Below are 22,090 nucleotides of genomic sequence, written 5' to 3'. Positions count from 1 at the left end.
ATTCAGTAAAACCAGACCATTAGACGATCCTTCCACCTTCCTTCCCTCCTCATGGCAAAGCGCCTCTGCCAAATATTATGTCTGTAACACTTTTTTCTGTCCCTCTTTTTCACATGTATTTTCTCATCATGTAACCTGTTAGTGAGGCTCCGAACTGATGTGTGGGTGGTGATGATTGTGGTGGTGGTGATGGTGGTTGTGCAGGTGGTGGTGATGGTAGTAGGGCAGTTGTTAGTGGTGGAAGTGGTGGTGATGATGGTGGTGATGATGGTGGTTACATTAATTATAAATATCTTAGGTATGTAATTAGTTAATAGTATGAAAGGAAATGCAATGTACCAATTTTTTTTTTTTGTCTTGTTTTGTCTAGATAATGATAGATCTCATATTTTGCCTTCGTTCAAGATAAATTTTTCTTAGACGACAAACAAAACTCTGCATTTACTTCATTTAACTTTTCTTTTCTTTCGCTTCAACCCAAACAACGTGTATCTCCTCCAATTAGTTTCCCTTACGCGACACCCTAATTACTAATAATCAGGGTTGTGTACTTGACCATAATCCCTTGCTCTCTTGTCCTCTCCACTGCGATGGTGGTGGTGGTGGTGGTGATGATAGTGGTAGTAGTAACAGCTGCCAGGACTATAATAATGACGATGGCGGCTGCGGTGGGTGGAGGCTGGAGGAAACTCTCATGTGTTGTCTGTGAGTCAGAGGGGAAGTCCGGTGGTTAAAACAGAGGCGACTGTGAAAAACGCTGGCATGTCCGGGGCGTGTTGTGTCATGCGTCTGCCTCCCCTGCTGCTTGTGACAGTGCAGGGAAGGGACGAGGAGGAGGAGTAGGATAGAGTGAGATTGGTAGATGGGAAGGGTTAAATTATGAATGACTGATACCAGGAGAACTGTTAGTGTATGACGAGAGTATCTTATCTAGTCTATGTACTACTAGCAGACTACAGGATAAATAGTGCAAGGGAGGAATAATAATATCAGTAAAGAAAAAATGGTTGATAATGGTAAAACTAAATAAAGGAGGAAGAGAACGAAGAGGAGGACGACGAACACAAGGATGAAAAGGAAAGAGAAATAATAATATCAGTGAAAAAAATACTGATAATGAAAAGCAAGTATTAAGAAGTTGAACGAGGAGGAGGACGAGGAATGTAAGCTATTGTTTTAATCATTGTTTAAGAATTCTTCGTTTATCAACCTCTTTTTCTATACCAGCCTCATTTCTTACAATATACAAATGGTTACTGACACAAAGTTAAGGATAAATCACTACTTACTTACTTACGAAGTGCCGCCACGCTAAGATAAAAGGTAAACAGGTGTAGCTAGGTAGTAAGACGGAGAAGCATGTGGGGTTTAAGAGAGACCTCGAAAAGTTTACATACACGGATGAGACCTAATCTGTAAGGCACTACTTAGTATTCCATCAAGGTGAGGTCGTGGTGGTTTCGTGGCGGCCAGGTGGGCAGCCCTACACGGCCGGAATAAAGAACACGTAGGGTAACACAGGTGAAGTCTTGTACCTTTGTATTATATAAGAACTATTACGTATGTTTCTTTAATTTCATTTACCGAAGTTTCCCCATTATCGTTTTCTCTGTGGAGTAGTGCTGGAATATAATTTAACAAAGATAACTTGATGTCCTTGATATTTTCAAGTAGATTTGGATACACAGCAAGAATTCTGTGAGTAATACTTAAGAAAGACGAGGAGTAATAGCTGTCATGTTACTTTATCATTCGGTGGTCATAACGCCTCAGGTAATGTCATGTGAGCTTGTAGTTGGAGTGTTAAACTTCAGTCAATCAATCATTCAATCATTAAGTCAGCTAGTTAGCCAGTCAGTCAGTTAGCCAGTCAGTCAATCAGTCAACCAGTCAATGAATCAGTCACTTGAAAGAACACCATATTGCCCGCTGTTGTGGCTTTACTTAACCAACGAACAACCTGATACAGACGAGAACTGCAATGACTCAGACTACCAGGAAACCATCACTGGGGCAGCGGAGAGGAAAGGAACGTGGGGGCGGCGAAAAGATTAGGACTGAGTAACTGAAAGGCGCCATGGGGGTGGGGGGAGAGAGAGAGAGAGAGAGAGAGAGAGAGAGAGAGAGAGAAGAAATAAAATAAAAGCACTTAAGGATGGTTCTACTCACCGGGAACAAATGAGTGATACATTAACACAACCTAATGTAATTGCTCCTAAAATTACTCCAGTGTTAGGAAACGGGAGCTTCTTGCCGGCGCCTTGTGTTTACTTACTGTAGATCGAGGCCAGCGTTGTCTAAGAGGGGGCTAGAGTGTGCGTGGGCAGTGGGCGTGTGGAGGTGGTGTCTCGAGGTGTCTTCCTGTTATGCTTGAGGTGGGCGGCTCCCGGAACAGTGACGTGAGCAGGTGGGCGTAGGTGTGGGCGGTACCAGGAACACGTGAGGGGAGGCGTGCTAGTGTATCCCTTAACTAACCTTCCCTTGCCCGCTACTGCCACTTGCTGCTGGGTAAAGGATGAGAGCATTGGAGTGGGAGGGTGATGGATTGTGTGGAAGGAAATGGAAGATGAGGAAGCTGAGGCGGGTTTAAGTATATGTGGGTACGGATAAGGGAAGAGAAAGAGGGATTAAGGGTATTAGGGAAAGGATGAAAGCTGCCGTGATGTGAAGGGGAAAGAGAGAGAGGGAATGGATAGCTAAAGTGTAGGAGATTGATAGGATGTGGGTAGGAAAGATGCAGAATTTGAGGGGATGTAGGTGTGTGAAATTTAGGGGATATGGACAAGGAAAGGAATTTGGGTAGGTAAGGAAAATGTGGGTATGTTAGTGTGGGAGCATGAGAGGGTATACAGGAGAACAAGGAGGGTGACGGGGTGTAAGGAAGGGAAGAGGGAGGCGCTAACTTGCTTTCTTCCTCCACTCTTTTCAACTCGGTGTGCGCTTTGTTTAACTTGTTCTAATGGAAGGAAGGAAATAAGGGACAAACATGCGCCCGCGAGCACTGAAGTCTGAAGAAATAAACAGGACACGGAGCCTAAAGTAGGGGAATAACTTACGGTGAAACTACCCAAGTACTAAGTAGCAATTTATAGGCTCTCCGAGGAGGCAGACTTGACCCCCACGCACCCCCTCCCTCTCCCTCTCTCCGCCTCCCACCTCCCCGCCTGCGTGAGGGTGTTGGGGGCGGCGCTGTGTTGTTCACTTTACGATCGTCGTAAACTCAACTCGCGGGGACCCGGGCGGATGTATCGCAGGGCACAGCTAGTACCACGGGGGGCGCCGGTCCCTCGTTACCCCATTCGCCCCCCCGCCTAACCACCGGGGAGGGGAAACATACTAGCGGTTTGTTGGCTTGTTGACTTGTTTTAAAGTCGAGGAAAATTAGATTAACCTAATTTAAAATGAGATTTCTGTTTCCTTTGAAGTTAGTTTACATTATATGACAAGACGGCTATGATATTAAAGACGTAGTAGAGGTAGCGTAGTGGTTAGCTGTATGATAGATGTATACCCACAATACACGCACCCTTAACCGCTCGTTCCTGCCTCCCTCATCTCCCCCTACCCACGCTCTCATCCGCGCCCCATACTATCGCATATAAAAACACCACTTAAACACCCCTTATACCAGCCCTGACCCACACGCCTCCCCTGCCCATCACTCCTTATAAAAACTCTGCATATACCCCATACTATCGCGCCACTCCTTAATCTCCTCTTCCCGCACGCTACCTGCTGCTCATCCGGAACTAGTTTTGAGCGCGGATGTTTACTGGGTACGCGCCGCCGCCCGCCCGCCAGTCACGTGTCATTCAGTACACAGAGGGTCGTGAGTCTTGGTGCTGAGGTGCGCTGGCCAGGTGTGTTGGCTAGGAGGTAAGGGAGTGGCTGGGGGCATGATGGAATGTAGGTCAGATCAATAAATAGTTTGTCTTTTAAATGCCAGTATCTACGTGTGTGTGTGTGTGTGTGTGTGTGTGTGTGTGTGTGTGTGTGGGTTTCATTAGTGTGTTGTAAAGATTCGTGTTCTTATTTCACTTCAAAGTAATGTTCTGTTTGGGGTGATTTTTTTTTTTTTCCTTGGTAGTTTTGGCGTATGTTTATATTATTATTTTTTTTTTTTTACGGTGGTTTGATTTAAATAGCATGTAGATACTTGGCTTTTTTTACTCCACGCCGAGGTGCGAGTGTGGGGTATTAAGTTTTTTATCTGTACATATTTGGCCTCGTTTTCTTTTTCATCTGTATCAAGAGACGGTTCAAATTATAGCGTATTGTCAGCTTCCTGTTACATTCTCAGCGGGTGTAGTGCAGTATTACTCGGGTAACCTAAGCACTGACACTCTTCTGCTTTGTCTCCCCGCTGTATTTTTATTCATTTATTTATTTTTTTCCTCGGTGTATTTCTCTCATCTGTTTTTTTTGTATGCCTTGTTCCAACATTACGTATATTTTCTCATACTTGCAAGCTTATAAAATTTTAGTACGTGTAATTGAGGCAAGTTGGAATTATAGATAAATAAATGAGACCAGAGGAGACATTCCCATCACTTGCTGCCCTTTGAGGAAACTGGAGTAAGTGAAGGAAAGTCGATATACTGAACAAACGCTCTACCCTTTACTTGAATCTCCCAGTGACCGAAGAACGCAACGTCAAACACAGCAACTGGAGACCAAAGACCATCGTCCCCTCCCGCGCAACACATCACCGCCCTTCATGCAGTATTCACCACCATCACAACCCTCAGGCGCCTCGCGAAGTCCACGTAGCGACGCAAATTTGTGAGCAGTTCGTGTCATTGTGCCTCATTTTTATCGCGGTCGTTCCTCTCGCCGCCTCTACCCATTCAATTTTTCTCAGTTCATTTTTGAGAGTTTCTTTGACTTGTTTCAGAAGTTTATCCAGAGGCGTTAAATTTTAGTGCAGAATCCTACGTGAGTGGGGAGGAGTTATCGTTTTTACTATCCTACATCACAGCCTCGTGAGGGCGAACAAGTCTTCTGAAGTTTGCTCTTTATTTGCGTTCCTCGTCGTATTGTCCTCCTCCTACAACACCACAGGCATTAAAAAGTCTCTTCCCGTACAGTTCATAACGTGTAATTCATCACCTCTTTACGAAACCCCCTCAGAAATACAGTAACAGCCATAGCGTAACATCGTAATAGAGTAATGGACTTCAGTAATACCCCGTGCAGAACGAGGGAACGAGCAATGCCCTCCTGCAGCAAACTCCCGCCCTGCAGACTCACTAAATCCTTGCCTCCTCCCCCACTACCTCTCTCCCTCCCCCAGCCACACTCCACCCCCGGCGCCTCCTGGTGGTGGGTCTATAAAGTAGTGAATCGAAGGGCCAAGGTGAGTCCTCAGGTGCTTCTCAAGACAGTCTAACCATCGCCTTCCCGACCCCATTCTCCTTCTTTACTTCCAAATGTTTCTTTTCTCTCCCAGCACAGCATTCTTCCCTCTCTTGTTTAACCTCCTCTTCCTCTGTCCTCATTCTCTTCCTCCTCCTCCTCTTCCTCGTTTCTTTTGATCTCTATATATTCTGTTTTATACTACTATGCTTTCTCTTTCTTTAGTTTTATCTATCTCGCTTTCTATCTCTTTCTCTCTTGCCCTTGTTTCTCTCACTTTTGTGTCTGCCTCTCGTTCTCATATAATTTCTTCCGTTTCTCGTCTTGTCTCTTTTCTCGTCTCGTTTCTCGTCTCGTCTCGTTTCTCGTCTCGTCTCGTTTCTCGTCTCGACTCGTCTTTCGTCTCGACCCTCTCTCTCTCTCTCTCTCGTCTCTCTCTCTGTGTCTTATTATCTCCACCTTCCTCTTTCCTTATTTTTTTTTCTTCCATTTTTTTCCTTTCATGTAAATCTCTTCCTCCTTATTACTCCTCCTCCTCCTCCTCCTCCTCCTCCTCCTCCTCCTCCTCCTCCTCCTCCTCCTCCTCCTTTGCTTACCAGGAATTTCGGGCGTGAAAAAAATCCTTTAATAGGGTGATTTGTTAGGACGCCTGATAGCCCTCCGTCGGCGCCTCCGCCCTGAGGAATTGCTGTATAAGCTTTGCCTGCTGGAAGTCGGCTGAGAAACATTTATTCGGTGCCCAGGTCTTTTTTCAGGGGAAGACGGGAGGTGGGGGTGGAGGAGGGCGAAGGGGAAGGGACGTATCTCTCTCTCTCTCTCTCTCTCTCTCTCTCTCTCTCCTCTCTCTCTCTCTCTCTCTCTCTCTACTCTCTCTCTCTCTCTCTCTCTCTCTCTCTCTGATTTTGGTGAGTTAGGGTGAAGATGTTTCAGTTAGATGTTTATGAGAAAGAGAGAGAGAGAGAGAGAGAGAGAGAGAGGAAGAGAGAGAGAGAGAGAGAGAGAGAGAGAGAGAGAGAGATAGAGAGAGAGAGAGAGAGAGAGAGAGAGAGAGAGAGAGAGAGAGAGAGAGAGAGAGAAATTCCATTATGTACGGTGATATCATTTCTCTGATCTTTTCTGCTTCCCGTCTCCTTCTTGACACTAAACACACGCTTTGATATTCTTTTGTATCCATCTGTAAAAAAATAAGAAATGCATCGTGTTCATCAGCGCCGCGACATTTAAATGATGTGCAATTAAACATCATGTGTTATGGTGGTTATGGCGGAATTAGACATCACCTTGCTGGCTTCATTCCTTAGGCTGATAGTAGTAGTAGTAACAAGCATCAACAGGAGCAGTAGTAGTAGCAGTAGTAACAGTGACAGCAGATATAAATAAGGTAGAAATATTTACCTCAGTGAAGAAATAAAAATTTTTTTTTTGTCTTTTTTTGTGTTTTCTTTTATTTGAAATGACGGAAATTGTCCATCAAATCAAATTAAAATGAATTCTCGCATTAATCAGACGTGCATTAGGTGCCGTGCTGGGAAACTGAATGAATAAAGTTGACAATTATTTATTTTCTTCCATAGCATGACTTTTGTGTATATATATATATATATATATATATATATATATATATATATATATATATATATATATATATATATATATATATATATATATATATATATATATATATATATATATTATGGATAAGTTTTTTATTTATTTATTTTATTTATTTATTTATTTATTTTTTTTTTTAAGGGATAAAAAAGAGTATAGGGAGTTCAGTGTCACGGGGACTGTGTAGTAGGGGCGGGTTGTGTCCTTTTGATCTGAAAGTTGAGGCATTCCCGCCACAACGTCGGGTTGATCCTGGTCTTTTAGGGACACAAGCACTTGGAAGCAGCTTTCCTTAAGGGTTTCTATTTTTTCCCCTGCATCAGATATGGGGAGGAAGTGTATTAGGGTACACATTTCCTGGCTGTCTTGGCCTTTCTGACCAAATGCAGTGTCTTCCTCACCTTCTTGCCCTGCCCGCACCCAGCACATGGCTGCCCTCATACATGTGCAAGGCATTGTTTTACACCGTGAGTGACAGAAGCACTTTACATATTTCCTTGAAAGAAACCCAACCACTTTTCACACGCAGTGGTAGGAATGTCCCTGTGGGTGTGTTCCTTCTGGTGGTTCCCCTCCCTCCTAGATATAATTGAAACTATTGTGTGTTAATAAAGTTCCAACCTTAAACCATTGATGTTAACGGGACAGGTTGATACGTTAGACAAGTAATTAAATTGTTAAATGATCAAATAAGTAAGGAGGAAAATGTTTAATGAAGAAATGTCTAACTAGGAAAATTGCGATCAGCATATAAGTTGAGATAATTGAGAGAATCACCTTAGTGTTGTGGGTCATGGGAATTTAATTAAGATATTGGTAGCAGTGAGACTCCCCGTCAGACCCGCCCCTTGTTACAGGCACACAGGCTTTAAAGACCTCCTTGTGCTCTGATGTTGCCCAAGTCCTGTGGCTCGGTGCGGCTCAAGGCAATAATTTATGGTCTTATGTCCGGTATGTGATAATGGCATAGGTACAGATTGTTTAAGAAAATTGTCCATGCTGTAAGTCTCTCTCACCTTCCAGGGCGCATATGGAGGACCTCTTGATGCCCGGAAGATGTGTTAGTAATGTAATATGATTTGAAATGATGAGTTTGATTGTGGTTTAGTTGATCAATATAATCATGGTCAAAACAAGTTCCTTACTACTTCAGAGAGAGAGAGAGAGAGAGAGAGAGAGAGAGAGAGAGAGAGAGAGAGAGAGAGAGAGAAATAATATATACATGTTCTCTTTTTCACTGTATTTATGAAAGCGTCTTTTACACACACACACACACACACACACACACACTAATAATAAAAATAATAATAGTAATAATAATAATAATAATAATAATAATAATAATAATAATAATAACTAACAATAACAACAACAACGTGATAAAGGAACTGGTTGCCGGAAGGACAAGATAATGGACAGCTGATGGGGAAGGGTTAGATTCTTAGACAATTTTAAATCTGGAGTGAAGAACTTGTGCGTGGTGATTTACTCAAGTCTGAAGGAAATATTGAGCAGGATGATCCCGTGACACGAGCCAAACCAAAGTGCAGGGCTGAAAGCTTAGATGAAACCTGACATGCATAAGGGATGGGAAGTCTTGAGAGGGAGTGCCAGTAATTTTATGTGCTTTTGTGTTTTTTTAGATTAATTTGGAGAGAGAGAGAGAGAGAGAGAGAGAGAGAGAGAGAGAGAGAGAGAGAGAGAGAGAGAGAGAGAGAGAGAGAGAGAGAGAGAGAGAGAGAGAGAGAGAGAGAGAGAGAGAGAGAGAGAGAGAGAGTTTTCTGTGCAAAGAATATAGATCTGAGAGGGATGCAAAGAGTTTAAGGTTACCGAGGTCAAAGGTATCGTGTGACATGCTCAGAGAGAGAGAGAGAGAGAGAGAGAGAGAGAGAATTATCAATACATCAAACCAAATCTTTTTTTATAATGGTTTCAGAATAATTTACTAATGAAAACAAAAAAGTAATTAAGAAAATAATATATATAACTAACAAGTTCACAGACATCTTTGTATAATTTCCTTAGGTAATGGTAGTCTTTAATAACTCGATCTTTTATCATCTTTTTAAATATCCTTTTAAATGATTTCATGCACTTATTACCGCACTTTTTATATACGTGTTATAATTAAAAGGATAAGGGCCGAGCCACACTATATAAGGACGGTCACTCTGCTGACGATCCATTCACATATTACTTGCATTTCAATGGGGACCGTGAGCGACAGTATGAATGCTTCCATTAAAATGCATGTGATATGTGACTGGACCGTGAGCTCACCGTGACCTGACCTTCCCTATGTGCATGAGCCCAAAGGTGGGGAGGAGCCTCCATCTCTTTCTATGCTGCATCTCTTACTTCCTCATTTTTATTCCTTTCTTTCTGCTTCTTTGTTTCTATGACTGATGTGTTGTGTCTGGCAGGTACGTGACCGGTCCGTGGACGTGGCAAGGACGGTGTTGCTCTCGGAATATAAGGTACGGTGGACATGTAACGTTTATGCATACATTTCATTTATTGTGTTATTCATGCTATGTACTCCTTAAGAGGTTTGGATGGGGTGGCGTGGAATAGCCGGGCAGCAGTCAGAGATTTAGTAGGTAAAGGTTAGTCAGGCTGCATTTTGTTTTGCAGTGGGATCAAAGATTATGATAAGATGACAATGAGGAGGTTAGTAAAATTGACGTCACGCCTTGTAGCGGATTTGCAATGTAGATTTTATTTGTTTTACGATTTAAATATCCTGCAAAGAATAGACAAGTTAATATTATTGTACTATTACTATTACTACTGCGAAATTGTTCTTTATTTATTTATTTATTTATTTTTCTTCGTTTCAGCTATGGCTATTAAGGTCACGTCAGGATACAGAAAATTTCCTAGTAGATACATAATGTCGTCGTATTACAAGCACATTTGACAAGGAGATTTAGCGATACTGAAATTGATACCCATATATGTATACAATCAATAGTACTGAATATATTTGCGCTTCCTACCTAAATCTTCTATAGTACGATGAAGAGCGTTTGATCTGCACGAGAGCTTTCACTATTCTTTCTACGTTTCCCCATTCTCCTACCCGTTTTCTCTGCCTCGCAACGAAGACTCGTTCTCTCTCTCTCGGTATTGAATCGTAGACCCAACTTAAAAATATTTCTCCTTTAAGAGATAACGTAAAGACATTTTAATCTACGAAGAAGCAGTGCAGTGTGTGACTCAATGACAGTTTTATGAAAAGATTCTTCATAAGCGTGTGGTACTTTCATATCGCTTCCCTGCCTGTTATAAGAATGCTGTATAAGTTTACGAAGTATTGCTACAGTTAGCTTTTTTAGGTTAGCCGGGTATTTTCACCCCCCAAAAAAGGAAATGTACATAGCAAAGCAAAAGACAGATTGTGCTAAAGAGTATACATTAATTCGAAGAAGCGTCGGGCAAACTGAACTCCGTTCCGAGAGAGAGAGAGAGAGAGAGAGAGAGAGAGAGAGAGAGAGAGAGAGAGAGAGAGAGAGAGAGAGAGAGAGAGAGAGAGAGAGAGAGAGAGAATGTTATAACAGCAAAAATGAAATCTTTATGCATCATCTTAAGCCTTAACAATACCAGAATTGAATTCGTTTACATAAATAAACAGATAAATACAACAATGAAATAATGTAACACCAACCAAAACAACCTTTCATGTATAAATTAACTTATGTCTACATTCCAAATACTCTTTTAACGTTAGGTTTCAAATTTGTGGCGTAAACTAATTTCGTACAAGTAAAATACATTTAAAATATACCCAGGATTCCGTAAGTAGCCTTCCTGATAGTCTTCTAGGTCTAATATTTCCATGCTTTATTGGAACGTTTAAGGATGAGAAAGGAGGAGAGAGTAAGAGCGGGAAGATAGCGTATATAGTTCAGTCCTCCATTGCAGCTTAAGAAAGAAAATGGGTCCGAAGAAAATAGCTCCTGAGAGAGAATAGGTTTGCGTGGTGGGTGCCTGTGCTAGATAGCCAGTGCTTGTGCTTCCGCTTGTGTTAGTGTTGGTAAAGGTATTTATTTTATTGTTGTGCTGTGTCTTTTAACGCCAGAGAGAGAGAGAGAGAGAGAGAGAGAGAGAGAGAGAGAGAGAGAGTAATAGTTTTCTCACATGATAAAGCAACTTGAACAACTCTATCAAGAAGGGCTTTTTATTACTTAGTTTACAGTTATTAGTTAATGGTATGTTACAAGTTCAGTCACCCTCAGTCTATTTTCCTTTATTTTTTTGTTGCACTCTTCCCGTCTCAACTTGTCTGTCATACTGTTTGCTCTTCGGTTCAACCTCCGCTTTTTTTTTTTTTTTTTCTTTTCGTTTTTTCATCACGTTCGTCCGTTTCATTCGAGTCCATATTCCTGAGCCTTTCACATCGACTGCTTTGAAGAGACTGTATTAGATGTTATTGGAGTTCCTTTGTGATTTCTTATTAATAATTTTGCATAATCATTGAGGAAAATATCAATGGGGACCTGCCTAGTCACCTATGTGGCCCGTGCAGATAATCACAGTAAGTAAATAAACCATTTATTTTTATTTTTATTTTTCATATGTAATCAGCCAACGTAAATGCTTTATTTGTGAAAAAAAAAAATTGTAGAACATTAACTGTTTAACTGCAGGATAGTTTTAATCTTTAATCACCAAGAAATTTTTAAAAACATTTAATTTATTTAACTATTTACATTTATTTATTTATTTACTGAATTATATATTTACTTTATCTTTTATTCTAATTATTTATTTATTATTATTAATTAATTTATTTGTTTATTTTTTTTACTGTTGTCTCAAATAATTTTCTAGCTTTTCTGTTTCCGTGTTTCCATGCAAACAATATTTCTAGAGCTCTGGGACTGTTATGAAAGAACCATCATATCAGGAAAGTGTTGAAAAGTTATTAATGAAAGGAGGAGTGAAGAAAAATATTGAAATCACAACATAACATATAAATACTGAAATTTTTATGTCACCTTTATGGAGGCAAAGCTTTAGTACCATGCACCTGTGAGAGCACCTGGTGTTGTGTTGGTGAATAAAGCATAACAATTCTCTTCTATCTTCACGCCCACTTCTTTGAAACATTGATGTGTGTGTGTGTGTGTGTGTGTGTGTGTGTGTGTGTGTGTGTGTGTGTGTGTGTGTATACTAGTTTGTATTCACATAATTCATGGAATATAATGTTCAAGGAAGAAAGATGGGAGGGAAATTATTTTTTTATTCGCTATTTATATTTACGAAGTTTCTTATTCCTTCCTCCGTCGTGTACAGCCATAATTCCAAACACACACACACACACACACACACACACACACACACACACACACACACACGTACCCATTCCATTTATTTACATTCAATTTTATTATTTATTTTTATTTATTTTTTATTTTTTACCTTTGTATATTTTACCATTATTTTCTTTTTTTTTCATGGATATTCGTGTTGATGGTCTCGTGACGCAATTATCCCTTGATGCAGGGGAGGCAGAGTATCATAATTAGTGATTTGCATATTGCCTTTGAACGCACCCAGTCTGCTAACGTAATTTGCCTTAATTTTAGTATTTTTATTTCTGTTTTGGGGGAAGTTATTTATTTATTTTTTTTCTTTTCTTGAGGCCGTTTGTGTTTGTTGTGTCATTAGTGCTGGTTTATTATTGTTTGCGTCTTAAAGGTTATTTGTGTGTGTGAGTTTTTGGATCTTTGAGTGTGTGTGTGCTATTTATATATTTTAGTTATTTTTGCTTTCGATAATATTATTTCTGCTACTGCCGCTGTTACTACCGCTATTGCTACTATTGCTATTACTGGTGGTACTAGAGCAACAGCAACATCAACTACTACTACTACTACTACTACTACTACTATAGCTATTATTATTCGTATTATTATTATTACCATCATCATCATAGTCACCACCACCACCACCATAATCGTCATCACCATTATCTTTCTCCTCCCTCAGAATCCTTCACCCCCAGCCAAAGGTCTAATGGGTGTATGTACATAACCTTTTTGTGAGGTAAATTGTCGGACATTATCCTATAATCGTGGCCAGGTCTGCAGGGCGTAGCGGGAAACACCCCGAGAGTGTGTGGGTGGGCGGCCTCCACCCACACCCACACCCACACCCGCGCCTTATTTCCACACCCTTCACTCGTAACTCACACATATGCTCCATACCTTTACGTTGCATCCACACTCAGGTAGACAGATAAATTATTAGCCACAGTACTTTTATCAGATCTATGGCTCATTCTATGTGTAAAAATGACATCACAATACCTAACCTTGAATGAAGACAATTTAAAGTTTAGTCCATTAAAATTTCATCAAAACTTCAGTGAAATACATTTAATATATAAGATTCATTAGTTTTAACTCATTACTTCTATAAAACATATCACTCATTGCGTGCATAAAAAGACACCACAATACATAACCTTGAATCGATACAAAATAAATTAATGTTTACTCCATTAAATCTCATAAAAAAAAAATGAATAGATAAATGAACATATAGTATAAGCACAAGAATTCATTAGTATTAAGTCACTCACATAAATAACACACACACACACACACACCTTTCTTTCTTAGCCACCCGTTACTTACACTCTTACAAATTAAAATCTTATTCCTTTCTATCCTTCAACATTGTCACATAGACCTTTGCTTTGGGAGTGGACGCCCTGGGGTCTGTCTGTCTGTCCCTGTACCTGCATATACCTGGCGCCACCTCTGCGCACCTCCCGCTGGCATCACCTCTCACACGCCCTGCTCTGTTGTCCCCGTCAGCCCATTTTCAGTGATACGAATGGGACAAAAAGAAAATGGATAATCAAAATACTATAGTCTGGCACATACTGGGTGTCTATTTCCCATTTTCTTTCATTGGGTGTGTTGATCGTGTTGTGTATTATGTATGTGAAGTGTTGGTAATGTTAGTGTAGTCTCTTTAATTTATTTAATTACATAATTTAATTTAAGCTTAAAGGAGTGTATGGTGTGTCATGTGTAATTAAATCCCAGTGTTTTCACGTATATTTTTATGTATAATCATGTATTTGTCTTCATACTTATGTATATTTATTTATTAATGCCGCATTCTGTGTTTTACCTGAAGCAACTTGTAATGTATTCCCAGAGAGAGAGAGAGAGAGAGAGAGAGAGAGAGAGAGGCGCACACAAAATCGTTCCCCTGGAGTTATTTACAATTCAAATTTATCTGGGAACTTCTCTCGGTCTCTTAATTTAATTTTTCTAGTTTGAAGGTGACCAGATTCTACCGAACAGCGGACGATACTGGAGAGAGAGAAGAGAAAGAGAAGAGAAGAGAAGAGAAGAGAAGAGAGAGAGAGCAGGTGTGACATTCCCTCTAGATCAGGTCACGAGGTCCTCCAGGTAAGGGAAGAGGTGAGGGGACACAGGTGAGAAATGGGGATGAAGAGAGAATACAGGTGAGGGGTAGGGAGAAAGAACACAGGTGAGGGGAAGGGAGGGGAGGGGAGGTAGGAGAGGAAAAGGTAGAGGGGACACAGGTGAGGGAAGGTAGAAGAGATAGAGGGGAGGGAGGGAGAGAGGGAGAGGTGACACAGGTGAGGATACTGAAGGGAAAAGGCGATAGAAGGCGGCAAAGGGCGGGATAAAAACTCCATATATAAGGTCAGAGTCCGCCTGTATGGGGCCACATTGCTTTTAACCCCATTGAAAGAGGAACCCTATGGCACTATATAGGCCTAAGCCATTGTCGCGGGTAGGCCTAAATGGACGTATTCGGGCTCCAGTATGTTTTCATTATTTACGAGAGAGGGGTGAGATGGGACAGAAGGACAGGGGGGAGGGAGGAGAGGAGAGGAGAGAGAGCGGGCGGAAGGAAGGACAGGAGGGAGGAGATAGGGAGGGTGAAGAGGAGGAAGGACAAGGAGAGAGGGGAAAGAGGAAGGAAACTCCGATCATTACTGACGAGGATAAATACGTGTTTACAAAGCTAAATGGAAAATTATTCAGAAGCCTGACGTTAATTTTGAGTCGCGTGTCGCCTAGCTTCTATTCTTTTTGGACTTGTTTACTTTTTTTCTCTCTCTACACTACTACTACTCCAGTCAGTTGCTTGTGAATGATTTTCTTTTGTTTTTGTTTCATTCCCGCCTTTCTCGTCTGTCGTATGACGTTATAGAAATCCTCTGTGCACATCGTAAATCTTTTTCCTCTTTTTTTTTATTTCTTATTTCTCTTCCGTTCTCCTCCGCGTCCTTGTCTGGAAATCGATCTCCTTCCGTTTTTCCTTCCTCGTTCTTGTCCTTGTTCTCGTTCTCAAGCTGCTCCTCATTGACGTCAGCTCTTTTCTTTGTCCTCTTCGTTCTTCTCTTTCCTTCCTCGTTTCAGTCGTCATCCTCGTCCTCTTTCAACCCTCGTCTATTTCCTCTTCGTTCTTGCCTTTCCAGTCTCCTCTTTGTCCTCTTCCTCGTCCTTATCTTTCTTTTCTCTATCTCATCTTCATTCTTGTCTTTCCTTCTCCTTTCGTACCTCTCCTCTACCTCGTTTTCCTCATCTCCTTGCGCTTCCATGACCCTCATCTTGTCTTTGTCCTCCTCGTCTTCCTCGTCCTTCTCTTCCCTCGGCGCTATTAATATTGGAAAAGAACAAAAGCGTTGGTTGAAGCCTGCCAAGAGCATACCTGGTGTCTGTGGCGGTGAAGGGTTGCCTTTCACCTTCCCCTTGGTAATTAATATCTCATTGTGTTACCTGGATTCCACTAATAAGGCAGTGGTAGGCGAGGAGTGCATGATGAGTTTGCATGACCGAGCTAGAGACAAAGATGTGTTGTGTTACTGCTTATCTCTTTTGTCTTCTTGTTTTTGTCTTCCTTGTCTGTCTCATCTTTTGTATACGGGTTGTTTTCTTTTGTTTCTCTCTCATCTGCTCTTATTTGTTCCTTTTTTGTGATTTTTTTTTGTGAATTTTTTTTTTTTTCCACCTACCTCCTGTTTCCTTGCATTGTTTTGGTTACTTTACATGTTGTTTTCTCTATCTCTCATCTGCACTAGTTTAGTATTTTGTAGTTAATTAATAGTCTTGGTTATGTGTTTATTTATTTTTTCCTCTTGCTTTCTTCTACTTCATGTTTACCCGCACTTAAATATACTACTTTTATGTATTACTTTTTGTTATTGTATCCAAACACACTGCGTCTCTCCTCTAATCGGCTGTACTCCAATTCATTATACACTGTCTTAAGTATCCGTGCTCTTGTCGCCTTCCCTCGTCGTGTCTCTATACTGTTGCACGTTTCCCCTGCCTTCGCTTTCCTCGCCTCCACATCCCCTGGGCTGAGACACTTTTTGACGTCACTATGGGAGGGAAAAAGGTCGCTCCATTGAATTTCTCGTTGACCTTTTCCTCAACCGCTTCCCGACATTTCCCGTGACATTAGTGGCCTTAAGGGCGTGTCAGATACTTGCCTCTTGCACCGTCGGAAAGTGTTGGTGTTGATATTCGAGAGTTTAGTTACATTTGTAAACAGACATGCATTCACAGACACGTTAGGTAGATTTGCTCACACACACACACACACACACACACACATATCGTTATTTAGTTTATTGATAAAGAAAAATAGCAGTTTTAACGTAATACAGGATAAAAGTATTGAAAAAATGTAAAATATTTAATTACAAACAGAAATAATGCATGCCTATATTTTTTTGTCCAAGGTAATACCAAAACTTATTTCTTGCTGGCACATACATAATTACATACATACATACATACATACATACATACATACACACACTCACACACACACTCACAGACACACACGTACACAAAGACTCCCTTAAACCACATACTTTTTCTCTCTACAATTTTTGCTTTCATCAACCGTACGGATCTTTTCTATTATAATCAGATTGGAGGCAGTGAAATACAGTGCAGTGGCGAAAGTGTTTCATTTAAGTACAAAGGAAACGAGAAAGGGAGGAATGAAAAAAAAAATATATATATATGTATCTGGTTGTGCGGCGCGATTTTCATATTTATTGCCAACCACCATTTTGCGATAGAAGAGTTTAATGAAATTCCCAATCTTTGCAAATTTCTGATGAGCCGTGAGATCTTTATTGGTGTGGCGGTATTCATTCCTGGCGCTTTTTTTTTTTTTCTTTTAGTGTTTTTGTTTTCTTTTATTTCCCAGTCCGTTGAAATGAAAGGTAACTAATTATTCATTTCATAAATAAGTGCATGAGGTAGATTACATTACATTGCGAGTGGACGAGTAATATTAAAGTACGTGTTGTAAGGGATTATTATTATTATTATTATTATTTATTATTATTATTGTTGTTGTTTTTGTTTTGTTGTTGTTGTTGTCATCATCATCATCATCATCATCATCATCATTCTCAAAGGCGGCAGCGCACAAGAACGAATTTCCTTTCTTTTCACAGTTAAAGGGAAGGAAACATGAGAGGGAGCGAGTGTCCTTGAAATATTACCTCTCGTCTGAATGTGTTTCCCGCGGCGCCTTGCTGAGTGGGAACGAAGTAGGCGGAGGAGGGAAAGAAAGAGGAGAAGGAGGAGGAGGAGGGGGAGGCGCTGGGTGGTTATAATACGTTGCTGTCTGGAGCCCGCAAGACAATCTCCACAGCTGTCAACTGCCCGCCACTTTGGCATATATTATCATAAATTAATGGCTGCCGCGAGGAGTGTTGAAGGACTTAGCAGAAGTAAGCTGAAGCGTTCCCCAGCTGAAGGAGGAACAAGTAAGCAGGAATGCATGACACACGGACGCATAGACAAACGTATAGACAGGACACAAGATGGAGTCACTTATAAATTAATGGATGCTGAAGTTCTTGGCAGTAGACGTAAGCGCAAGTGTTCATCAGCTGAAGGAGGAATGAGTGGACGGGAATCCATGACACACTGGCGTATAGACAAAAAACAAGACGGAATCACTTACCTTAACTTCTTACTTGGTAGCGTGAGGAAAAATTGAAGGACGTAGCAGAAGTAATCGTAAGCATATCCGAACTGTAGGTTAAATGAGAGAACAGGAATGCATGACACACTGACGGGAACAAAGCAATAAACAGAAAACAAGGCAGAATCGCTTATCATATATGAATGTGTACCGTGAGGAAGGTTGGTGTATTTAACCGCTGGAGTGAGTGGACAGAAATGCATCACACTGACAGGAGCAAACGTATAGATAGGAAAAGAAAGTGTAATCACTCTGACAATATTTGAAAGTTGCTTTTTGAATTGTGTGGGCGGGGAGGAATCTTCACCTTCACTATCCTGAGTCCCTTACTTTAGATGGTGTATATCACAAACATCCTCGTAAGGGTCAACAGGTCAGCAGCTGCTTGTTATTACTTTGGTTGTTCTATTTCTTGGTAATGGCGAGAAATTGATGTCATGTGAGAGGAAACTAACTCAGAAAGTAGAGCATTAATTACTCTCTCTCTCTCTCTCTCTCTCTCTCTCTCTCTCTCTCTCTCTCTCTCTCTCTCTCTCTCTCTCTCTCTCTCTCTCTCTCTCTCTCTCTCTCTCTCTCTCTCTCGTGCAGACGTGAGCAAGGCTGCCTGTCACTTGTCTCGGCGGGGTTGTCATTAAAAGTTTGTAATGGCATCCAATCCTTCACGGAGTCGGTGAGGAGGCAGGGACGGGGGATCCTCGCTGGGGAGGGCGCGGAGGACATGCTAGGTACGACGTATGGAGGCTTGGGTGAGGGAGTGCGTGGGGAGTGAACAGCAGAGTGGAGGGACGAGGAGGTGATCAAAGAAACAATATTGGGACGTGACTTTGTTCATGATAGCAGGATTGGATGTTGTTTTCTATGCATACTAAATTAAAAATGGTGTTTATAGAACTTATTTTTAGGCGTAATTAATATTTAAATGCAGAAAATTAAAATGCTAGTGAATAAGTTAATTAAGGGCACGTGAGGCTAATTTCTGAAGTAAATTTAGGGTAATTAATGAGGTGAATATAGCTGAGGATTAAAAGTAAAAAGGAATTAAGGATGCAAATGGTTCCACATGCAAGGAAGATAAAGGACCTATTTTTTACAGCCAAAACAAAGAATTCGTGGCTTTATTATGGCAGCAAAGCAAAGGAGAGAGCTCTTACGTAGAAACTGAAGGATCAATTGTTGAGTTGGGAGTGAGATAACGACGGATTCATGTTTAAGTAGAAAGGCTGAAGAGAAAGAACTACAGTCTCTCCAAACACTGAAATAACAATAGTGCTACATAAACCTACAAACGTCTGCGGTTTTTTCTGAGGTTTAATGACGCTGTAAGGTATTCACTAGCTGCTTACACGGGTAGCGAGGGTGAATGTAGAAAAAGTGTCATATATTCACTTTTTAATCCAATCATTTATTCATTCATTTAGTTTTTATTTGCATTCGGGCGGCACTCCCCCACTCACCTGATATTTCAGTGGCTGCAGTTCGATTATCTACAATCAGATACAATATAGGCGCGTGTCTATTGATAATATTTCGCGTAATTAAATGGGTTGTCGATAGCACAATAAATACTCGTATAAATAAGTCATTAAACAAATAATGCATATAATTAAAACAAATTATTGCAGATTACGAACCTGTGATTCCACCCATTGGGACTCTATCACATTCCTCGTTCCGTCGCTAATTTTATCACGCTTGTCCTGTCACCTCCCCTGCCGCATTGACCCTGCCTTGCCCCTGCCACTCTTCCTTATTGTTACTCCATCCTTCACCTCCCTTGTTATATTGACCATGTCTTTCCCCTGCCGTTCTTCCCTATAGTTAATTCACTTTTCACCCCCCCCCCTGCCACATTGACCCTCGTATTGTCAGTCCATCTTTCACCTCCCCTTCCGTTTTAACCCCGGCTGACTTCTTGCCACTCTGTATAATTTTATGTTGACCCTGCCTGTCTTCTACCAGTTAGTCCCCTGCTACGGTGACCCTGCCTGTCTCTTCCACCTTGTCCTCCACCACTGTCGCTTACATTTTTTTTTTTTCCCTGCCAAGTTGATTTTGCTTTGTCTCTACCTTTTAGTTCACCACCATAACGATAAAGCCTGTTCTCTGCCACTTTCTTCCTGTCATATTTAATTTATCTCCCCGCTTCCTTGCTCCCCGTCACACTAACCCTGCCTTTCCGCCTCGTCCTCTGCCATGTTAACGCTGCCTCACCCCTGCCGCCTCATCCCACAGCTGCTTCATTCCCCTTTGTTTCATCCCCCAGCTGCGGCGTCCCAGCTGTTTTCTTTCCAAAGTGACAGTCTTCAGTAAATTGTCACACTGCACCTCGCGTTTATTACAACTTCTGGCAGGCACAATGACTCCATTCTGGGCATTGTTTAGAGTCAATATTACCGGGGAACCCAAAAAGCAACGAAGCCACAAAGCCACGAAGCCAGCGTCGAGTGACAAGACGGTATCCCTGCTGGAGGTTTAGTGTGGGGTGCAAGCGGGCGAGGAGCAAGTCACCACGACAACAGAACTAATGTAGATATTGCCGGCACGTACTCGAGGAAGCCCTGCAAATCATCCCGGCTTGGCGTGCACCCTGAAGCGCATGTCGAGGAGGAAGTCATTGTGCCGCTCTGCCTTGAAATATCGGGGTGGTGACATTCCCTGACGGCAACCACTACACGCAGACATGCCGGGATGACTGCGGTGACATGACGGATGACAGCGATGACATGACAAAACGCAATGTACGAGCCCTTGAGTGGCCTGCCTGTCGCACATCATGGACGAGTGATATCTACGTATGCATGCCACCGACTGATCTAAAGTTGTTCATCACAGAGGACGTGACATGAGATACTGATCACTCTTGCCAGCAGCATGAACACAGTAGGTTTCCCAGAACTCCATGAAATTTAAACCTGTAGATGATTAATTTCGCCCGAGTGACTTTTAAAGGTATTATTATCAGCATGAAGGTGATATTAATTTGGTACATGCTCCTGCTTTGTCGGAAACACATTCATTGACCGGTAACGCGTATGATCTTTTAATATTCCGTCTGTGTGTCTCCGCTGTTGAACCTGGGAGCGTGATAACGTCCTCAAGAAATGGCAGTCAACGCACGCAACGACACCAGAGTCCAATCTTAAGAGATATTGCAGGAAAGATGATCGGCCCGTTTCAGAGTACGTTGTAACCCAGGAATCACTGAAAAGAAATGAAACACGTAACAGGAGGGAAGAATATGAGACAAGGAGGATGAAATGAAAAGATGAAGAAGGAAGTAAGAAAGTAGAAAGATGGTGCAATCTAGAAGCACGACAAGCATTAAAGAAGCATGTATCTAGAGGTTGTGGTCCTTCGTGGAGATGTTACCAAGGCATCCGATTCTTCATTCAGGGTGCATCCAGATCCACCCGATTATTTACAGTGGAAAGCTCTCAGGCCAGATAGCATCGTAATTATGTCACTTAAGTTGATGCAGCCACTCTACAGCCACGATTTGCCTGATGCGCTGTGTACTGACAATCCTTAAGAGAAATGTCATGGGCCCTTCAACTATACTATCTTACATATCTTCCTCTGTGTACATTTGATATTTTAACTTATCACAAACAACCCTTTAAGAGCCAATCCCAATCTATTTATTTATTTTTTTATTTATTTATTTACTTTTTTTTTACAAATCATCGTATTGACTCATCCTGGTGTTTACCTTCTCTTCTGCACTTTTCCAGTCATGTTAGGTTTCCCTACCGTTGGTTCTTCGTTTGTGTTCCATTGTGATAGCCTTTACCACGCATTCATTAGACCTTCATACACAATCCCTTCTGTATAAACCACTGTCCGTACTAACTCATCTTCGTATCTACCTTAGACACGTAATGTTTCCTTTTCATTCTTTTGTGTTCCTTTGTGACTGCCTTTACCACCTATTCATTCCGTCATACACAATCCCACTTGTATACACTCAGTATTCACTCTGCACCCGTTCAGTCATGTTGGGTTGCCTGCCTCGCCGCTCGCCGTCTCCTCGCCTTCCCTCTCTCCTACATGGCGCGCCCCGGAGATAAGGGTCAGATGGCTTCCCTCCTGCCAGCGTCTCCCCTCTCAGGAA

The 22,090-nt window shown here is 41.5% G+C and overlaps 1 long non-coding RNA gene across 3 annotated transcripts in view; it reads left to right on the top strand.

The window, feature by feature from the left end:
• Nucleotides 1-3,486: 3,486 nt before the first annotated feature.
• LOC135107934 (uncharacterized) overlaps nucleotides 3,487-22,090 on the top strand; it is a 55,064-nt gene continuing 36,460 nt past the window's right edge. Inside the window, exons 1-3 of one of the 3 annotated variants that reach the window (XR_010272058.1) lie at nucleotides 3,487-3,876; nucleotides 9,390-9,443; nucleotides 14,263-14,399. This is a non-coding gene — a long non-coding RNA (uncharacterized LOC135107934). The remainder of the gene's footprint in view (nucleotides 3,877-9,389; nucleotides 9,444-14,262; nucleotides 14,400-22,090) is intronic. The other 2 variants (XR_010272057.1, XR_010272056.1) reach the window with 2 other exon arrangements.

This window comes from Scylla paramamosain, chromosome 16 (genome assembly GCF_035594125.1).
Source record: "Scylla paramamosain isolate STU-SP2022 chromosome 16, ASM3559412v1, whole genome shotgun sequence".
In the NCBI taxonomy this organism is placed as follows: Eukaryota; Metazoa; Arthropoda; class Malacostraca; order Decapoda; family Portunidae; genus Scylla; species Scylla paramamosain.
The sequence above is the reverse complement of the archived record's forward strand: the minus strand, read 5'-3'. Positions and strand labels throughout refer to the sequence as shown.